General features: G+C 42.5%; 1 protein-coding gene and 1 long non-coding RNA gene across 2 annotated transcripts in view; both read right to left on the reverse strand.

The window, feature by feature from the left end:
• Positions 1 to 21,473, reverse strand: part of MCTP1 (multiple C2 and transmembrane domain containing 1) — a 3,303,831-nt gene that overhangs the window by 3,130,433 nt on the left and 151,925 nt on the right. The gene's annotated exons all lie outside the window — the stretch shown is intronic.
• Positions 428 to 6,633, reverse strand: LOC138511762 (uncharacterized). The gene is made up of 2 exons (XR_011280676.1): positions 6,367 to 6,633; positions 428 to 3,547 (listed from the first exon to the last, which is right to left on the reverse strand). It is a non-coding gene; the product is annotated as an uncharacterized lncRNA (long non-coding RNA).

Here is a 21,473-nt window from a genome sequence, read left to right on the forward strand (position 1 = left end):
GCCAGAGATTGAACAGACTATGGGCATCATTCTAAGTGTGGCGGACCAGAAATAAGGGTGCGGGTCGCATCTTACCAACGCCCTTTTTGGACAGCCATACTCCAACAATGCCTTCCGGGGCTGTTGCGCCCGCAGGTCTGACCTGCCGTGTGCAACGATCCCCAGTATGCAGAGTTGTTATGGAAGCACCACCACTGTTAGCAATACTGCCGGTGCTTCCGGGTCCCAACTCCCATGGAGTTCCATAATGTGCATAGATCACGCAAAATGTTTACAGTGTGGCAAAAATGTAAATGTGGAGTGTCTATGCAGTGATACATGTATCAATATAATAGCTTTTTTTTTTAAACAAGCATTGTGCGTTATTATACATACTATATAAGATATAAGATACTATATAAGATAACATAATAAAGAACCAGTCGGGTTTATAACTTGAAAACATTTATTAATAAAAAAAGACATATTTAATACAAAGAGAAAAAATGTTATACCACAATATAGCAAAGAAGACACATTCAACAATGGCGACCCCTGCATTATTAGATAACCTGTCATGCCTTCGGTGTGGCCTAAACATTTCAGAGTCATGCATGACGGGGTGGGTAAATGACTTTGTTCTTGGCGAGGAGTTGCAGAAGCCCCCGTTTTTAGCCATTCCAGACTGCATCATTGGGCGACATTACCCACGATTAAGTTGAAATATTTAAATCAGCGATCACTTGCATAAACTTGTTCCAGCCGATGGGGGCATTTAGTATAGAGATAGGGTGCCTGTTTGTAACACCCAGTACTAGATTGTGCGGGATTGAACCCTTTAAAATCCTGATTTTAGAAATAAACTCTCCCCTTTGAGCCCACGCGGCCACATCCTTTCCGAGTTTCATCTTATGTAGCAATAGTTCAGTGTTAGGTCTATAGCGTTGGCAAAAAGTGTTTACCACATCAGCCACAACCAGATCTGCCTCTGGTGGAGACTTCACACTGCTAGATTCTTCGGGCGCCATGCATAGAGTTAGTTTGTTTTTCTCTGCATCGACGCGTCAGACGTGGTTTAAGTATTTATGCAGAATATTCTAATATAAGGCTGCTTTATCATGCGCCGCTTAATGAGATCTGTTTAAAACATACTTCATTTCTAGTTGATCTGGCGCGAGTATGGAAGTCGTCAGGCTTTCTAACTGAAGCTTGTCCACCAAATACATTTTATAGATGTGTTCCATTATTGTCCTCTGAGCAAGTTGGTGATTAGCGGTAGGGCTCTGACTATGAGCAATCCTATGAACCCACTGGCCTGCAAAACCACCTTTCTTTTAGCCCTTAGGGAGATTTGCATATTGCTCAGTTTCTTGATGATGCTTTTTTCTTTTTCAACACACTTATTTGACGGTGTGTTAGGGGGACGTGTTCCTTTGAAGTATTCTGAGCAATCTCCGAAATAGCAGCCACCGAATCATCATAGCACGCGGCTAGAATGGCCTTGTGTTGTTGAGGGGTGGCATATACAAGTTGAGGGGTGGCATATACAAGTCTTTTCAGCAGTGCAACATTTCTTCATATGCGTGTCGACATGGTGAAAGGGTGACCGGCTACTGACGCCATATTGCACTTTATGTTGTTTTTTGGATGTCTTTTTTGGTATATAAACAGCGGGTAATCCCGGGGGACTATATTGGTGTACAATCTATAATCCTCTCAAGCAGTTATTTTTAAATCAACCAGGAGATATCTGTAGGGTTTACTGGTCATGTCTTCAAAAGCCTCCAGGAAAAAAATGCTTTTTGCTCAGATACATCTGGCTGGCTATCACCGCTAATTGTTATTTATCACGGGGGGGTTAAAATAACACTATATAACTAGCTTTTAGCGTTATAGATCTGTTTCTCTTGCCCTGATATAACAAAACTTAGATTGCGATGATCAGAATATTGAGTAAAGGACTTTTCTAGTTCGGCGTTCAGACGCCCATCGGTCATCAAATCGTCCATAATAAATTATCATATTCACCATGCTTGGTGGAAATAAACAATCGTCGTTGAGACTCTCACGCATACCTTTTACAAACCACAGGTGTTTAAACTGCTGTTGCAAGAAGTTGTAAAGTGGTTGCCAGTAACTGTAAAAGAAAATATTATTTGCGGGTCTATGTGATATCGCTGTGTGGACATTTTCGAAAGGTTTTTTTTGACAAAATAACTCTTGCCGCAGCTGGAAGGTCCAGCCAGCACACAGGCGAAGGGATGTTGTAGCCTGGTATTGATGATGACAAATAGCTGAGCATTAACAAAATATGTAGAGATATCTGAGTGCAAGCTTCTTGGATGTGGTTAAAAACAGCGGGTGTTTAGCCTTTCAATCTTCTAGAAGTTGATAAAACAAACACTACTGTATCTGTGAATTTCTGTTTGCTGTTAAATCGCTACATAAACATTTAGAAATGAAATGCTCGGCATCCTCTACATAGCTAAAAGCTGTAAACAAAAAACATGATAAAACCCTTAAAACTGTATAAACCCTTACACTGTATATCACACCCAGCATAGCTTTAGAAGTTATAATAATTCATTCAGCATATAGCGAGCCAGCCAATCGCTCCTGTAAAAAAACATTGGGTTGCTGTTTGACAGCCATTCCATGACACCTGTTTGTAAAAGATAAAAGAACAACTCTGCTCTTTGGGGCCTCAGGCAATCCAGCGGCCCAGTAATAAATCAAAAGAACAGCTCCAAGCCTGAGGGCACTCCAGACATTCCTCTGGCCCCTTGGATGAATCAATAAAAGAACACCAAGCTTTGGGGGCCCACAGACATTGCTTGGGCCCCTTGTATGAATCAAAAAAGAACACCTCCTTGCTCTGGGGCCCTCAGACATTCCTCTTGCCCCTTGGATGAATCAGAAAAACAACAACTTCGATCGTTGGACCCCACAGCCATTCCTTGGGCCCTTATGATCAACAATCAGGATGAATCAAAACATTGCTTCATATTCTGCAGTGCTGGTTCTGGAGAACCACTAGTTGTAGCACATTTTGATTGATATCTTGGTAGCTGCAGCTCCTCTGGTGTATAACCCTTGGTGATGACGGAGCAATGGGCGCCATCACCCCTTCTATGCCTTGTGCTTGTGGATAGTGATGGGGTCCAAAAACCCAGCTTCTTTCTTAAGACATTTCCATAACCCTTGTTGCTGGGGCTCCTTAAACTAGCCCAAATGCCATTGTCCATTGTCGGTGGCACCCCCATGTCTTTGTGGCTTGAATTCCCCTGAGAACCACCGAATGGCACACTCCATAATTCTTTGCTGTGCAGATCCATCCTCGATGATTCTGTGAACTCATCAGACACATCCATGAACATTCCTAGATCCACAGACATCAGTGTCTACCGATTGCAAAGGTCCACATACCACACAGAGTGCTGGAATAGTGCAGAGACCATGATGGTTTGTCGGTACCCCAAGCACCATTCTCGTGCCTCAAAACATCCACCCCCATAGGCTGTTTTTCCAGAAACGACCTGCTGCAACATCCAATTGTTGAGAGACATTTCTATAAAAAATATTAAAAATATACGATCAGTGGATTATAATATTCAGCACATTTATAACATATATATGCATATATATCCTCTCCTTACTTTCTTCTATGCACTTACTTTATCAGAATTGTTCCTGGAGCTAGTATGATAGCAACCTCGTCTGTCCCCTCCCCACTCCCATTCTCCCCCCCCAGCACTATCTGAAATGTCATCAGGCTGAGTACGATAGTCGCTTGTTTTGTTCCTCCCCTCCCTTTCTGCACCCCTCTCCCTGACCTTTTGTTTTTCTCCAGCTCTACCAGAAATGTTGTCAGGCCTAGTAAGGGAGTCGCCTGTCTATTTCCATTTCCTTCCCACTCGCCTCCTCCCTTCCTTATGTATGTCGTAGCTCTTTCACTATCTGAAATGTCGTCAGGCTGAGTACGATAGTTAATTTCCCATCCTTACGGTTCCTGGCCTGTAAGAAGGTATTGTATTTTCCCTTGTTCCCTCCCTGGCCTTGAAGCGCTTTGAAACACATTGTGTATAGGCGCTATATAAATAAACTATCATATAATATCATATCATAGCGCAGTTCAATATTCAACATCTTAAAACATTATAACAACCAAGCACACCTTGAGCCCAAATATAACACACTGATTCTTGGCAGCCTTAAAAATGTCAACCACCAGTCTGATCTGTGACACATTGGCAAAAGTGTCATTATTTTATAAAGGTTGGCAATGTATATTGCAAATATATATTTTAAATTTGTGGCACACAATTAAGAAAGCACTCTGCACATGAATACCAAGAGCCAGAGGTTTAAATTAATATAATGTACTTATTACAAAACACTGGATAATAGGGCCATTAAATCAGCTATGGCCCCATTAATAAATTGTGCTCTCCAACCAGGCCCAAGGTCTAAATTAATATAATGTAATTAATAGATCAGCCTCAAATTCTGGCTGTAAGCACAGCCCTCCTCAAAACTTGTAGAGCTTGCATAAAATATATTCTCTACACACCGGATATTTAAATTCAGATCGCTACCGTGAGGCAGACTATTCTTCAAAAACACAAATGTGACATTGTCCATTTTTGCTTCACTCTGCCTATATAAACTCCCGGCTATTACTTTGGCGAAGTTTTTTTCTTCTAAAATGTAAAAACATTTTGAATTCTTTCCACACATTTAAGAAAGCACACAGTACCTGAGTCCCAACAGCCCGAGGTTTAAATTAATATAATGTATTTCTTACGAAATATCAGACAACAGGGCCTCATTGGACAACTGGGCCATTAAAGCAGCTTTGGCCCCACTTATAAATTGTGCTCTCCAACAAGGCCCAAATTCTAAATTAATATAATGTAATTGTAATTAAAATGGGTTATTTATAGCGTGCTTAATACCCATATGTTTCTAAAGGTGGATCGAACCTGTGTTGCTCTGCATTGTCTTGCTTTCAAGACAAGCATGATGCCCCTGAGCTATCCTCCCAATAGCCTTAATACATCAGCCTTGAATACACACAGCCCTCCTCAAAACTTGTAGCGCTTGCATAAAATGTATTCTCTGCGCACCCGATATTTAAATTCAGATCGCTCCCACAAGGAAAACTATTCTTCAAAAACACAAATTTTGTTATGAAATAAAAGCCCAAAGTATAACATTCACCATGCATTTCTGTTTGCTATAAGCAACATCACTATGCCTATGTAAAAGGCCAGGAGGGCTATCAGCTTTGTCAATGCCTTTTTTTTCTAAACCGTGTTTATACAGGGACCAACCCTGAATACACATGTAACATTGTTTAAATAAACATCCTTGTTTGGTTGTGTGACAAAAAAAAACTGTCTTCACTTTTATTTCTCCATAATGTATATTCTGTTTCACAAAGAGTCCTATTAGCCCATGTGCAATGTGCCACTTCACAATACCCCATATAGCCTGTGCTAAGCGAAGTTTGCACAGATGCAGTCGGGCCTCAGCATTAAATAAAATCTCAAATAATCGCATAAAGCAACATGACTTGTCACATTGTTTTATAATGAATATTTACAGAGGTACACAACTGGCATTACTGTGCGCACTGACCTCTGAAACATAGACACTTTGCAGTCAGCTTTGCATGTAGAGATAAGGCCTAGCACTAGGTTTAATTTACCATTAGAATGCTGTCTCTCCCTTTGACAGCCTACATAAAGTCTTTTCCCTAGAACACTATCTAGAAACAAGTTTGATGAGCTTGGCATAACCCCATAGCAATATAAACACGAGTATAGATTAAGCCTTTCTTATCCCACCAGCTACATTCCAAAGACAGTTTATGGCATGTAGGTTCTCGCATAGCTTAACTCTAGCCTGACAATGTTATAATTTGTCTCAGAATTGTGTTTTTAAAAAAGAGCTATATTTTGCCCCAAAAGCGACTAAGCGTGTATCTATCCAGAATATGACGTTTCAAATTTGAAACCCTCTAACTATAGAGGTTTTATTATTTAGGTGATGGACTATTAAATAACTGAGGTATAAACACTTACAAAGATGTGTACACATTACCCTAGATAACCTGCCAAATTCAGAAAACACATGTAAGTGCATTGGTACACGTTCTCAGCACCACTAAACAATACTGTTCTTTAGATTGAAAGACCATATAAATATGTCACACTTATAAACACAGGCTGCCATGTCAGAAAACCAGCTGCAGATAAATCAAAAACAACTTTGCAAGAAATACTAAATCTTCCCAGCCACTCTCATCCTCTAAATAGAAACACATCATAGACGCGCATAAAAAAAATGTTTGCTCCCTCATTTCAAATGTGTAATCCAACTTACCTTCAAATTTTTTCTTTGATAAAAATAAGGCTTGCAGATAGCAAAAATCCAATGATCCAGGACACAGGGACAATCCTCAGTGACTTCAAAGTGATATTTCTTGCCGGCTTCCAAAGGCTGTTTTTTAAAGACCGTATAGATGGTCCCACACCGTCTGTGGCCCGTTATCGGCAGTCTGCAGCTTGAGATATTCTGCACACATAGTATGACTCAGCCCTGTAGTTTATTAGTCACGCTTATTCTGCAGAAAAATATTCTAGATAACACCTTGACACTTGAAGATAACACAGCGTGTGCATATAACCCTGCCCATATATTTTTGCAAGTCACAGTTGCAGCATTACATCATCCTGCTGGCTGCCTGAAAACAGAACTCAGCTGAGCCAGACTTCATGGGGCTGTGTCGTCATGTGTAAATTTGCTGGATCAGCTGTGAGCGTCTCGGGAGGGGGGGGGGGGGGGTGTGTGTGTGTGTGTGTTTGTGTGCGTGCGTGCGTGCGTGCGTGTGTGTGCGTGCGTGCGTGCGTGCGTGCGTGCGTGCGTGCGTGTGTGTGTGTGTGTGTGTGTGTGTGTGTGTGACACCCTGTCAGTAGAATAGCCAAGCATAGCCCCCTTCTTCCTGCATAGGTCTGTATTTAGAAGCCATTGGACAATGGCTTTTTGCCAACATCTGTTTCCAATCTAACATGTTTTAATGTTGGTAAAATATATATTCTCAGGCATTGCAACAAAGCTGTTTTTTAAACCCATAGTGCCGCTTTGTCAGCCTATATTTTCAAAGGTTGCATGTCTGCCTATGGGCCTACAGCTGTGTTTTTCATTAACACTGGTCCTCATTACAAGTTTACTGGTCTGGAAACAACAGTGCCGGTAAGCTACTGGCACTGTTGTTTCCGGACCGGCAAACTACAAGTCTGCCTGCTGGAGCCGCTGTGTCCAACCGAGCAGACCCTGCCGGATACAGCGACAATCGTAGGCAGACCATCACAGAAGCACCGGCACTGTTAGTAACGGTGCCTGTGCTTCCATGGTAGCGGCGCCTGTCTTTGTGGTCTTTCCAGCAAGCCTGGCGCTGGTAAATCATTACAGGTCAGGCAGCAACCTGCCGGTAGTACCTACCCGGTTACCGCCGGACTTGTAATGAGCCCCACAGTGGGTTTTTTAAATAGCTAAATCCAATGCCACAGAATGCTGTCATTTTATTTATAAACACACAGACGTGTTTTACAGCCATGAAAGTTTCAAATAGGATAACACTTTTGGTTGGCTAACAAATGCAAATGTTTGTCACTCTGTAAAAAATACATGTTACACTGGCAAAGAAAACAGCTTACAACTTGTTGGTCTCAATCCTGTAAAGTGCCCTTTGTTTACCAAACTCTATTTTCCTTCTATCAAGTATAATGTTAGTAAAATATATATTCTCACAGTGTTTTTATTTAAACCCATAGCTCTGCTTTTCTGTCCTATATTTCCCCCTGCTCAACCCAATATAAAAAACACCCTTTTATTCACATCTATACATTTTTATAATGCTTCTATTCACTTTAAAATGCCTAAACCCTCCCAGCCCTAATTATAACTCAAGCCTCTCCTTTACATTTTAAAATTATGATGGCATGCCTTAAATAACACAACCTTCTTTTATATTAAATCTATAGAAAATTGTTATAAAATGATGCATCAGACACTTGGCCTAGCTTTAGACTGCATCTATATAAAAACTGTTACCAATGACGGTAACATTATATGCAAACAATATAAGTACATATAAACATTATTCAAAGGCTTATCAATAATATATACAAAGCCAAACCCACTCAGATGTCATCAACGCGTCACCACGACAAAACCCTAACATTTGCAGTCTATCTCCTCACAACTCACTTTGACCTCCAACAGGCAGCAGAGCACACAAGTGCTCCCAGCCCACATTTTTATATAAATCTTATATTCAATTTATATTCCTTTTGATATAAAACAAAAAAAACACTTTATATAAAAAAATACACGTTTGATATGAAATAGATTTCATCTTTGATATTCATTTTAAATTAAATGTACATCAAGTCAATATCAAACCATATCATAAGGGGGGGCGGGACTAAGGACACCCAGTGAATGTTCGCACCTGTCAAAAATGTAACATGGCAAAAATGTGGGCCCCATTAACTACTGGACTTCATGCATTCATTCAATGGATTTTTATTCAGGACAAGCATGGTACCACATGTGCACCTGCACGTGTCTTCTCCACACAGACCTAGCTGCACCCCTGCCCAAAATGTTCTCTCTATAGTGTTTCTTTTCTTTATGTGTACCACATTGTATCTACCCTCAGACACACCAGCATGGTTCTGGATTGCGTACGTAGCTAGGATTTCACAGAACAACTACTGTCCCTTATCTAAAAAGGAGAAAAGTTACTTTACCTGGATAATCACTGCTAAAAATGATCACAGCTGAACTGTCCCAATAAGTCTTCAGTACTAAGTATATGTGTATATGTATATGTGTACTAAGTATATGTGTATGTATGTGTATGTGTATGTGTATGTGTATGTGTATGTGTGTGTGCGTGTCTATACGTACATACTGTCTGTGCACGTACAACTGACACATTGGAGATATGTATATCTGTGCATATACATGTGTTCATAAATATACACATATACAAATGTATGCTGTCCTTGGCACACAAATGCCTCCACGATGCTGCTCCTCCATACCTTGTCCATAGAATTGTCAAACACACCACCACCAGACCTCTCAGAGAGGGATACTCCAACCTTATCCTTGTTCCTAGAACTAAAAAGGCCTGTGCAGGCGGATCCAGCTTCCCCACGATAGCCGCCACACAATGGAATGCCCTTCCACCCAAACTAACACTGATTGAGTCTCACCAAGCCTTCCGCAAAGCAATCAAAACAAAACTCTTCACCTAATACCACTCAATTGCTTTCTTATGTCCGACTAAACTGTGTATGTATTACTGCTGACTTATGTACCTGCAACTAAGAGACCTTACGGTCACATGTAACCTTCCTACTGAAAAATGTTTATACACCTCATGTAACAGCGCCACAATGCCTCTGGGCTGCAGGTGCGCTATACAAATGCAAATAAATAAATAAATATGCTCATGCATGTTAACATGCATATATATGTATGTGTACATGTACATGTATACAAAGTCATGTGCATATGTATATGCAAACAAAGCACAGACACACATGGGATAGCATAGATTGTGTATACAGACATACATATCAGCACACATGTTTAAGTACAGACATGTATTAGAAAGTTTAATATGTACATATTCATATGTGTCTATATATCAACGCTACTGTGTATCTACGCCTCTTTATGGAGTTATGAACATACGTAGTGTGCACATGTGTGTACATATGCACATACACGTGAATATACACATTTACACACTTCTCATACGAAAAATAATATACAAGCATAGGTATGAACAAGAAAGGTAGAAGAGAAGTTGAAATCTCAAGAAACAAAGAGATTGAGCTCTGAGCAATGTGCTTCTGCGCATCTAGAAGCCAATTCTTCTGGGGTGGCACTGAGCTCAGCCCACCATGGATACTGCTATATATATATATATATTATATGAATACATAAGAACATATGGAGGAGTCATGTGCCTAGCCAGGAAAGGTAGCAGTGCAGTGGATGAAGATATGTGCACGTTTATGGAGCACGTAGATTGGTGGCCCCTGAACATTCGTGCATGTGCACATAAGTTAAGCAGCCTGGCATCTCTCCAGCCAATGGTGCCAACTACATCAGGAAATCCCGCAATGGAGCGAGCAGCACGTTTCTCTTTGACAAGTGCTGCATGGATGTAATGGAGGGCAATACAACGCTATATTAGTTTCACAATATTTCCAATTAATGGTTACAGGATTTTAATTGACTGACTGACGTCTCCCATCTGCCATAGCTACGTCCCTCTGAAGAGAACCAGTCAGAAAGAAATGCAATGCAGCCAAGAGATTGACACAGGATAGAAAAAGCATTTCAATGGTACTATTGGCTTCGAAATCACCTTTTGGGTGGGCAAACAAAAACAACATGTTAAGCACATCCTTTCTGCCGATGTTGAGATCCTGCTCAATAGCCATTCTAAACAAATTCACACGGACAAGATACATTTTCTCACCCCTACTGCTGACTGTGGTTGTCACAGTCCCGCAACATGTACCGTGTAGCACAACCTGTAGAAATGCGGAGTTAACTGGATGCCACTAAAAATAAACCCACCATTTTCGGTCATTGCAGAACACAAGCAACACGTTTTTAGAAACCACTGCAGAGAAAGGAGGCTGCAACCTTTGGCTATCCAGATGTTTTGGATTATAACTTCCGTGAGCCCCGGCCAGCTCAGTCAATAGTGAGGAGCCATGGGAGACATTTCCCACCAGATGTTTCAGAGCCCTGCCCTAGCACCACCAAAATATCACCACAAATACCAGTCGTTTGGCTAGCACATACAAATCACTCTGAATGACAAAAAAACAACTCACCTGCTCACGCCAACACCCTTTCCACTGTTTCATACACCGCGACCAAAAACCAAAACACAACCGTCGTAAACAACAATCAAAATTCATTCCTTTGGACCGCACGAAGGGTTCGCTTTGACAACTGTGGTGTTCAAGGATGTTGCCGTGTTCGCTAGAAGGTGGGCGGATACGCTGCAGGCGTCACCAGGCTGACTGTGAAGGTGGACTCAAATCACTGTTGCTTTCATACGTCTTCAAACTGGATCAGTACACATCACCACAGGCAATGCACAGTCCCCGACACGACCAGACAGTAAATCCGAGTGCCATCTGCTTAGACGCCAACAAAATCAAGTTAAACGCATGAGCCTATTATAAGCTGCCCATGTTTGATTTTCACCTGAAGCCTGATTTTGCGATTGTGGCTGAAATAGATATCTGCTCGCGTCACACGATCTGAAATACATAGAAAGCAAATCGTTGTGCAATGTTAAGTTCCAGCGAGATAGTAGCCTGCTAATGGGATCTGTGTGCGTAGATAGTTAAGTTCCTTTTTGTTTCATAGCTCGGGAAAATCCCCGGCATAGCTGTTGGGGTTCTCACTCCAGGCTCCAGTGAATGAGTGATATGTGTTCCCAGTGCCCCCCTTTGGAAAGGTGAAGGACGGCGCCAGCTGGGTGCATGGTTCACGCGTCTGCAAATACCCTCTTCTTTTTGGAACCACACAATAGAATGGCTGCAAGATTCTCTCTGTGACCTTGACTATGTGCACCTAAAAATAGGCTCACCAACAAAAGCAACACGTGAGCAACACAAGAGTTCTCGGTGTTGGGGTGCAATAGTCAGGCCGGGGGCAGCCAAAATCAATTCTCGGGACCTTCTGTACATGGTAAACCCATACGAAATGTTTTGTGATACGCAGCTCGGCAGCTGCGTGTGGCGTCTGGTGTCAGTCTCCCACAAGGAAATGCATGGTAATATTAAGGGCAAACGCCGCTTTGGAACACATATGTAGTAGCAATGGATTTTTTTTTTCATGCACAAGGAATCTTTGCCCTGTATATTCTAATTTAGAAATTAGCCGACACTCTCACAGCTGAGATTACAGGAAGTGGGTGTGATCTACTCATGTTTACAGCTTTGGAATGGTCCAGAGGTTGTTGCACATTAGTGGGGCCAAGGATTAACGATAAGCGATTTCTTTTAGAAATACCAGAGACCCTTTCAAGACCATGTGCTCAGTGATCACAACACTGCAGTTTTACTTACCGTGTTGCTAGCCATTAACCCCTTAAGTGCCAAGGACGAGTATGCTCGTCCGTTTTGCATAGACTTGATTAAAGCTCTGCAGTTAATTAATAGCACTGCTAGTGCAACATACCAATGTTTCGAACTTTCCCAATGCAAACGTGGTATGCTGTGTAATATGCTGCTTGCTGGTATTTGAGACAATGGGCCTCATTACACGGATGGCGGAGAACCATGGCGATAAAATACCGGCACCGCCTTGGCGGAAAGGGGAATTACCGCCCCATTCCAAGGTTGGCGGGGCAGTATTTCCCCCTTCCACCATTGCCCTTCCCCATTCCCATTTTTGCTCCATAGGGCATAATGGGAATGGGGAAGGTGCTAATTACGGTAATTAGCTCCCTGGGTCTCTTTGTGGGTTGGTTTTTAACGCCTGCTTTTTGCAGGCGTTAAATCCCCCAACCCGCAAAGGGACCTCGTAGTAAGACGGTAAGGATTTACCGGTACCGGTATTTTACCGGTACCGGTAAATCCTTACCGCCATCCGTGTAATGAGGCCCAATGGTTTTATGTCAGTATTTGTGAAGTTAAGGGCCTGATTCACAGAGCATTTTTCAATGGTATTGCACCATTATAAAGGTCTTCTGTGAATCAGGCCCTAAATATTGTGACTACTGCTATGCATAAGATACTGCTGCCATATAAGGCAATGGCAATTGTACTGTAGGAAGCAAGCAGCAAAGCTTTCCATTAGTTTGCAGACCTGCAGTGCATTGCTGTGTGGTTTTGATCCCAGTTGAACTTCCCAGGATCGTGAATGTACATTTGTGGCTTTTTAGCTGAAATGCAGGTAGAAGCTGTATTTACTGGCCTTTGTCAAAACCACCGTAATATTGAGTGTTAATGGTGCACCCGGCCCAATGCACCAATCTCAAACAGGAAATCCAGGACTCAACAGCATGTTGAAATGAATCGGATGCCACGAGAACACCAACTCTACCTATTGTAGGAGGGATGAAACAATACAACACTATTTTAGGGACTGTAACAGGTATGACGAGCCCAAAAGGGCATTGATGCAAACCCTTCCTGAACTTCAGATAAATGTGACCAATGAGACACAGAACCTGAACATAGAAGATCGAAAGATGCAAGGAAAAGAAGGCAAAGCAATGCTAAAACATATTCGGGACACAAATAAAGACAACTGCAGGTAATGAGGCATCCGAAAGGGGGCGCACCTCAGCACTTATGAGGTAAGGCACTCCAAGAATTACAGAGAAGAAGAAGGATGTAAACCTACTCGGCACTGATGATCCCCAATGAGCCTAGAATGTGTATGTTGTTGGTAGTTGCATCCCTTGAAAGCTGTCAGTCTCAGGTACATATTACTATGTATACAACAGCACTGCCCGATAAGACAATGACAATGTCCTCTTAAGAAGCAAAAATCAAGCTTTTCAGCTATTTTGCATACCCATAGTTCATTGCTTTGTGGCGTGGATCCGGAGGGGAACTTCCAGGGATGGCTACTAGGTGGCGCTATGCAAGTGTGGATTTTTAGCTGAAATCGTCCCTCTACTAGTGTCGTACACAAATTGGACAAGCAATATGGAAGCATGTGTGTGCAAGGACATTCTTGAGTGCTCCTTTGATTGTTGAGCCGAATAAGCTGATGTTGGTGTTGCTTTTTACGGGAGGAGAAAGAGATAAACCAGGCAACTCAACAAGCATATCTGCACACTACAGTATGGACCATACATTCAGTAGCAGCAGAGTGAGCTGTCGCAAGCAACGCCATGACATACCCAGAGGCTCAGTTGTAATTCAAACCTTATATTTCACTAGTAAAGCGGCAAAGCTATGGCAATACTTGTAAATCCATGAGTCATGCAGTAGGTTAATAGGGTTGAGAAGGAGTGTTGCCCATGAGGGAATAATGCCACGCCTCCAGATGAATGCTGTTTTCCACCCACCTCAATCATAGCACCAAATGCTACTGTAGTGCTACTGCATAGCATTACTAATTACATTGTGCTGTTACCATATTACCTATGGAGTGTTACACTACATTGCTACATGCAGTTCATCATACCATCCAGTAGAAACGTTATCACAAAGTAAAGGAGTCTGGGGACACCATTACAAATATTTTAAAATAGCTCTACTGCTGATATGTGTTTGTGCCCCTAGCGATACCCCTCAAGTAATTGTAGGTTTCTCTGTGCCATGCTGGGATCCTGTAGGAATATCTTGACGCTTCCACCTATTCCTTTTGCTCAGAGCCTGGTAAGGAATCTTCATGGAATCAGGTGTTGATGTGCCCCTGCCTGGCCAGTGTAACCAGAGTCTCCTAACTCATTAGCACACGCTTCTAACATTCTCAGGTCAGAGCAAAATGGCTGAGTTAGGGAGTCCCATTAAATCCGTGGTGGGGCCTGTAAGAGGATTCAATTCAGCACTACAGCCAAGTCAACGCCTAGTCTAGAATACTGAATGAAAACCCTTATTGATATATCTTTATGTCCAGTTCATGCGTTCTGGATGACTACCCCTATATAACACCCCTCTCTTGGAATCCTCCTGACCCCACTGAGCCAAGAAGTAGTTCTGTTTTGCAAGTTAAAAGGTTTAATTGATAGTTTAAACAATAGATATATATATCACACTTTAGAATAAATTAATAATTGAATAGCGCACTTAATCTGATATGATAAAGATTAACAACGGAGAATCTGGCACTAGCACACTAGCACACTTCTTGATAATCACTAAGGAGTTGACATGAAATGGATAAGATAGCAACAATACTTTTATGGTTTCAAATGGATGCAATGTGGAATGAAATGCAGTACAGAAAATAACTTGATATGATTTCAACAAAACAATGTAATCACTTTCTTGTACAATTCACCCCCCCCTTTTATGCAATGCAGGGAAATGGAAGAAAGGCACACAATTCTCAGAAATGCAATTCAAATGTAATTCAGTTCACCCAGCAACTTAGACTACAGAAGTTGAAAACACAGGCCCAAATGCTTTTAAATGTGCTGGCAATGAAGAAAAAAAATATGCTAAAATGCTTTTAATTCCCTCTAGGAGGTTCAGGGTGAGTGAAATCAAGTTAATATTAGTCCAGGCTCACTTTAGCAAGGATCTAGGAGTAATTGGTAGGTTAAACGAATTTTTGGCAAATGAAAGGCAAGCAGCAGCAGATTTTTACACGTGGAGAAACTTGCAAATCGCGGCAAAATTCGCGAGTGCGTTTTTCACGATTGCGGCAAAACTATAGGGTGTAGGAATGCGGTTCTAGGTTCCTAGAAAAGCCACGATTCTAAGATTTCTGAGGAAAGTTACTGCAAGTCTCTAGCACAAACGGTCACGGAGATATGAGCGATTAAATAAAGGTCGTTTTTCAGATTTGAAATTTTAAAGTTCAAAAAAGACAAGTGCAGCTTGCAACTAGAAAATGACAAGTGACAGCTTTACAAATGACAGTTGACAGTTAGGAGACAGTTCTACTTAGATTAAAATAGATTGAATTATATTATTTTAACTAAGAGATTGGTTCTGCACAGTTTTGCTATGTACTCACAATATATTTAGAAATATGCCTTGCCACGGATCTGGTCAGGTTTTGGACTGGACTCTGGTCTCTGCACTTCACAATGATCTGGGTCAGCTCTCTCTGGTTCTGCTAACAGGTCAGCTCTACTCTGCTGGTCTGGTCTGGGTCTCTGAAGGTTGATGGATTGAAGTTTCTATGTTAGCTCTCTGGAGGTTGATGGATTTGAAGTATGGATTTTCCCGGCAGAGCTTCCAGCTGCAAATGGATTTGAAAGTCCCTATCTGTCCTGTCTGTCTGCTTTTATCTGTTTTTTTTTTAATGGGTGTGTATGCAGCATCACTAGGCTCTACCCCCTCTCCACTTGTCATTGGCCAAGCTTTTATTTCTTCCCTGATTGGGGAAGCTAAGTTGTGTCAGAATGATGTCAACTTGCACACAGATCTAGATTTGAACCAAATACATATTTGCAGAGGTACATATTGTTTAAAAATTACACGCACCCCTCACATATCACAGGAGGTATCCCCTGTTCAAACTCTGCTCTTCCTGGGGGCTTGCATTCAGAAATGGCAATATTTTGCACTTTTTAACTGGTTTGCAATTTCGGACATTAACCCAAATTTACACACATGTGCGCAAGGAGTATGGACATTAGTTGATGAAGTGTCAGATTTTTCACATGCACACATTTTGAGTAATATGCTCTTTTCCGCTAAAACCCCCCTGAACATGCCACCGGTTCTAAAAACCTCTTAAAATGTGGGCAGAAAAATCACAAGAATTATGGTATCATTTAAATAATTTTCACAAGTCCATACTATGAGTTATTCATCTTTTCCTAAAACCATATTCTGGCTATAGAGGTGTGTCTTTTCAGGTCACATGGTACAGAAACCAGTCTTTCCAGTTTCTGCCAAGCTCAGAGACCCTGCCCCTCCCCTTTACTTCCAGGAGGAAGCTACATTTACGACATCTGCAATAAACCATCTGCCTGGGTCAGGACAGGGCTTTGTTCAGAGCTCCTGTATTCTGTGGGGGCTCCCCTTAATTCAATTATCAGAGAGATGGCATATCCTTAGTGTGGCCAGCAAAAGGCAGATAGGCCTGGGAACACAGCTGTGACTCAAGTTTCATCTCCTGTCGGGGGTAGCTGGTGGGCAGAATTCAGTTCCTTAAGCCAGGTTTCAGATAAAATGTCACTTTTTGTTACCCAGTTTAAGTCAAGACAATGTTTACATATGCAGCTAGAATGCTGATTCTAAGTTTAAAACTATGACATTTAAACAATTGCAACCTATATGACACTCAAAAGTAGGTCACTCATTTCTTTTAAACAGTTAGATTTTTAGTGTCTTTCAGTCCAAATTTACTTAAACTGCTGAAATCCACAGCTCAGCCAGTCTTGTTATAAACCTTCAAGTCACTTCAGAATATAACTTTACATTGGATCCACCTCTCAGTAAGTCTTTCTTTGGCTTGCCTTGGGTTCATTTATTCAGTTTTACACAAAATCTGGTGTTGTTTTAAAACGCCGGCTTTTGGATAGTGGTGAGTACTGGTACTGCACCCCTTTTTGGGATTTAAGAAAATGAATTCCCAACAGTTATGGGTTTGCTTTTGGCAATCAGCATTGCCATTCCCAATGGTTTCAGACTACTGTGTGGGTAGTCCAATGGTGGTTTTAGGCAGTGTCCTTCTGTGCCCATAACATCGGCAAAAATGAGTGGCAGCCTATTCTTCATGCATTTCCCTGTGCATTTTCTGGGAAGCTCTGGCCATCATGATGTTTTCCATGTCAGTACTGCACAGTTTTGAGGTAGGGCTCGGATGCATGGGTAAATACATCCCACAGGCCCACCTAGGGGAGTCCTCACCCCATTTATGGTCCCGTGCTATAGGATGAGGCTCTGACTGAAAGTTGCTTAAAATTCCCAATATTGGTAAAAGTGTGCGGAGGCCAACACCATTTACCTCACCACCAGCGGGGCCGTGAATCACACCTTATCGTGGGTGACCGATGAATGGGACATTCAGAGGGATCATTAGATTCCTTGATGCAAAATGAACACCTATGGCGTTGCCTGAATCAGCTACCACACTTAGGAGATGCCCCAGTCAGGGTATACATGGAGGTATGTCTTCCTGCAGTTCCAGGGGCTCTGTGTGAGGTCGCTCCAACTGCTCCACAAGAAGCCCTAGAGATAAGCTCTTCTGCTGCTGACGTAGAGTAGAAAGCGCCTCCTCAATAACATGACTTGCCACAGAGGTGGCAGCCTTCCTCTAGTATTACCAATGTGGTTATAAAAAAGAAAATAGGCACAGAGAGAAAAAAAACATTAAAGAATAGCACATATGTTGAATGTACATATGACCATACTGCATGGCAGAATAATGCACAGGGCAATAACACATATGGGAAATACTGCACGGAGTACATACTGGATGAGTTGAATGTACTATGATTATGGGTATAAAGACCATATGAAGATCGAGGGTCATACCTCATACTTTTGGGTGGAGGTACTCACTGTCCAAATACAAGACTGACCAAATGGATGTGATGAAACAATTTATTTGCAAGAAAACAAAATTTAGTTGCAAATCCCATCTCTTCTACACTACTCCTGCCTACCTAGAGTAGGAGCGATGACTCAATGCTCCTCTTCCACTATTCCCCAACACATACCACAGTATTGCATGTCAATTCCTGCATGTCTGTGTGTCACACCCTATAGATTGACAGCCTTTGCTTAGGACACGGCTTATGCCCAGCAACTTTATAACACTGTTCACCATACCACAAAGGGGGTTCTTCAGCAAACATTTGATATCCTGAAGTCACAATTCAGATGCCTAAACAAACCCAGAGGAACCCTGCTGTACCACCCAGTAACCTGCTGCCACACTGTTGCTACATGCGCACAATATTGCCATCCACAGAGGCTTTCTATTCGACATCAAACCTAAGGACAGCTGTATGGTGATGGTGAAGCCAAATTCCCCGAAGATGAGAGCACCGTAGACAACGGTTCAGTATGGAGGCAGGCAGTGCTGGATAAATGCTTTTCAGGTAAGAGTAGATAAACCTCAAAGTATATCTAAATGCACAAACAAGCAATTGGATTCTTTCTCCTAAGAGAGCAATATGGATTCCCTGTCAACACAACAAGGCTAAATACGGGGATCACTGAGTATGTCTGAGAGGGCAATTTGGAAATTTAAACCAATACCACTTGTGTATAGGTGCGTTATAAATGCCATATCATATTATATCATATCATGCCATTATGAACGATATCCTGGAGTCTCCTGCAATGAAAGGATTATTCTCACAATTGGGGCCCTTGCTTGAGGTGGATATAGAATAAAACTGTATTTTACAGGTGATGGCAGGGATTGTTTATATTCCCATGAAGCTGTGGCATGGCCTAACAGTTCTTATTGGTCTGCTCCCATTGCTGGCACAACCATGAGTGATTTACATATGGATGGTCCCTTTCTGCAATGGCACAGAAGGCCCAACAGATAATGGACTGGAAGACGCCCAGAATAATAGCAGTGTTTTTGATCAATTCATGGCTATTGATGCATAGCTTTTGGGTGTCAATTGTGAGTCCCCCGAAGCAAGATGGAGTATGCCCTAATATGGGTCCCATGCTTGCTGTGCCCAGGGAATCAAGTTGCACCTCACTGGTGAGGCCCAACAGGCCGAAACATGGCTGGGGTTGCTTGTATTCCCATGAAGAGGGTATTTGACCTAGAATTTGGGGATGGACTGTGCCCACTGGTGGTAGCGCAATGACTGATTTGCAAAGGACTGGTTTCCTTCTGTAATTGCGCAGGCAGGCTAAGCAGTGAACTGGAAGTTGCCCAAAGCAATGCCAGCCATTAGGATTCATTCAAGGCTTCACACTCATTACTTCTTAAAGTCTACATAAAGATCACATAACAGCCTTTGAACGACTGCACGCGGGGCTCTGCCTTGGCCGGGCCGCTTTACACGGGTCATTATGCCCATATACCTGAGCACAATTTCTTCTCTCCATTCGCCACATTCCACCACTCCCATTCCATCTCCCTGGGCCAAGCCTACTTCTCAGCAGGTCTCCCTGTGCAGGGCCACACCTGATGTTGCCTTAGCACCAGAAGAGGATGCATCGGTATCTGCAAGTGCTCTGGGGGCTTCACAGGAACGCATCACATTAAAATGTACAATCTACATGTAAGTGGTGGATCTTCAGGCATGTCAAGAAGATGGACAGTGTAGTTGTTTCATGTTGTCGTTAACTTGCAGAAGCGCACTTACAAAGGCCTCATCACTGAGCATTGAATGCAGCATTCTTTGCAAAGTTTAGGGCACTGCCCCTTTTGTGGTACCGCCAAGCCTGATTTCCATATTGTCTTAACCCTTCTGTAATGGCATGGCAGTCTGTAAAATGATGTTCCGGAGAGTTGCCCAGAGCTTTGCCACTGCTTTTTTAGTCATTCAAAAAGCGGTCCGACGCTTAGAGACTGGTCTATGGTATTAAGCACATAATAGAAGATTGATTAATTATCACTTTCAGTCATCACTTTCAGAGTTGCATCAGACCTGAGAAATATAGGTTATTTTCTTCACACTCGGCCACTTCACACTTGGTCCTACTCAGTGGAAAGATTTGAAAGACAAAGGGCCTCATCACGAGTTGGATGGCATCCCGGCTGGCATCCCACCCAACTGTATTTGCATTACAGCCCAACCCTCCATCGGTATTACCGCCAGATCACGGGTTGGGCGGTAACTGTAATTCCCCATTCCCCATTGCGTCCATTGGGCCCAATGGGGAGTTTTCAGCACAATTACTGCCAGCGCTACTACCTCACAGTAATTGCACCGAATATCAGCATTTGTGCAGCTCATTTACCCCCAGCTTAGAGCTGGAGGTAACTGCTGCCAGCCCGAGATTGGGCAGACCCTTAAATGCAGCGGTAGTAGCGTTACTGCTGCATTTAAGGGTTACTGCTCCACTTGTACCAAAGTGCCCAAAATGTACAGATTATACTTCACAAGGAAAACTGCAAGAAGACAGCTGAGATCAGGTATAGCAGGAGTGATATGCCTGAAGCAAGAAACCTGCTGCAGCATTCGATCAGCAGTGCTCGGCACCAGCTTCAACCGATGTGTCAGACACACCGATACATTTGCATACAGAGCATTCCCAAAGTCCAAACCCATTGAAACAAAGGTTTGGACCAAAGATTTATATCTTGCATCTATATATATAATTATGGGATTTATAGAGTCTGAACCAAGCTGGGAAGCAACAGAGTGCTGCTCTAGAGAGACACACCCAGAGGGTTACAATCAGGATGGAAGGGTAGCAGAGGCAGGTAGTGGGAGCACAGGAGGAGGGGAGCGCCAGACGGGGAGAAATAGGATTGAGACCTGCTTTGAAGAGTAGGGTCTTCATATCCGTCCTGAAGTGTAGGATGGAGGGAGCACAGTCTTATCTGCATTGACGCCTTGTTTCAGAGAGAGGATGCATAGCAGGAAAAGGCCTATCTCCTGGTGTTTTGTCTCTTGCTGTTCTTTGTTTCAGGCCTGGTGGTGTTGTCACTTTCGGTGGTGTGTTGGCCCCTGGAGATGGGGAGTTTCTTGGTCTTGCGATAATGAAAGAATCTACAAACCCTGATGATCTTGAGAAAGAAATACCCAGCCATAATCACTTCAGTCCCTTGAACATGCATGTAAAGGCTTTGATCAGTCAGGAAAGTACGATTCTGCA

This window comes from Ambystoma mexicanum, chromosome 6p, assembly GCF_040938575.1.
Source record: "Ambystoma mexicanum isolate Mex_15411 chromosome 6p, UKY_AmexF1_1, whole genome shotgun sequence".
Taxonomy (NCBI): Eukaryota; Metazoa; Chordata; class Amphibia; order Caudata; family Ambystomatidae; genus Ambystoma; species Ambystoma mexicanum.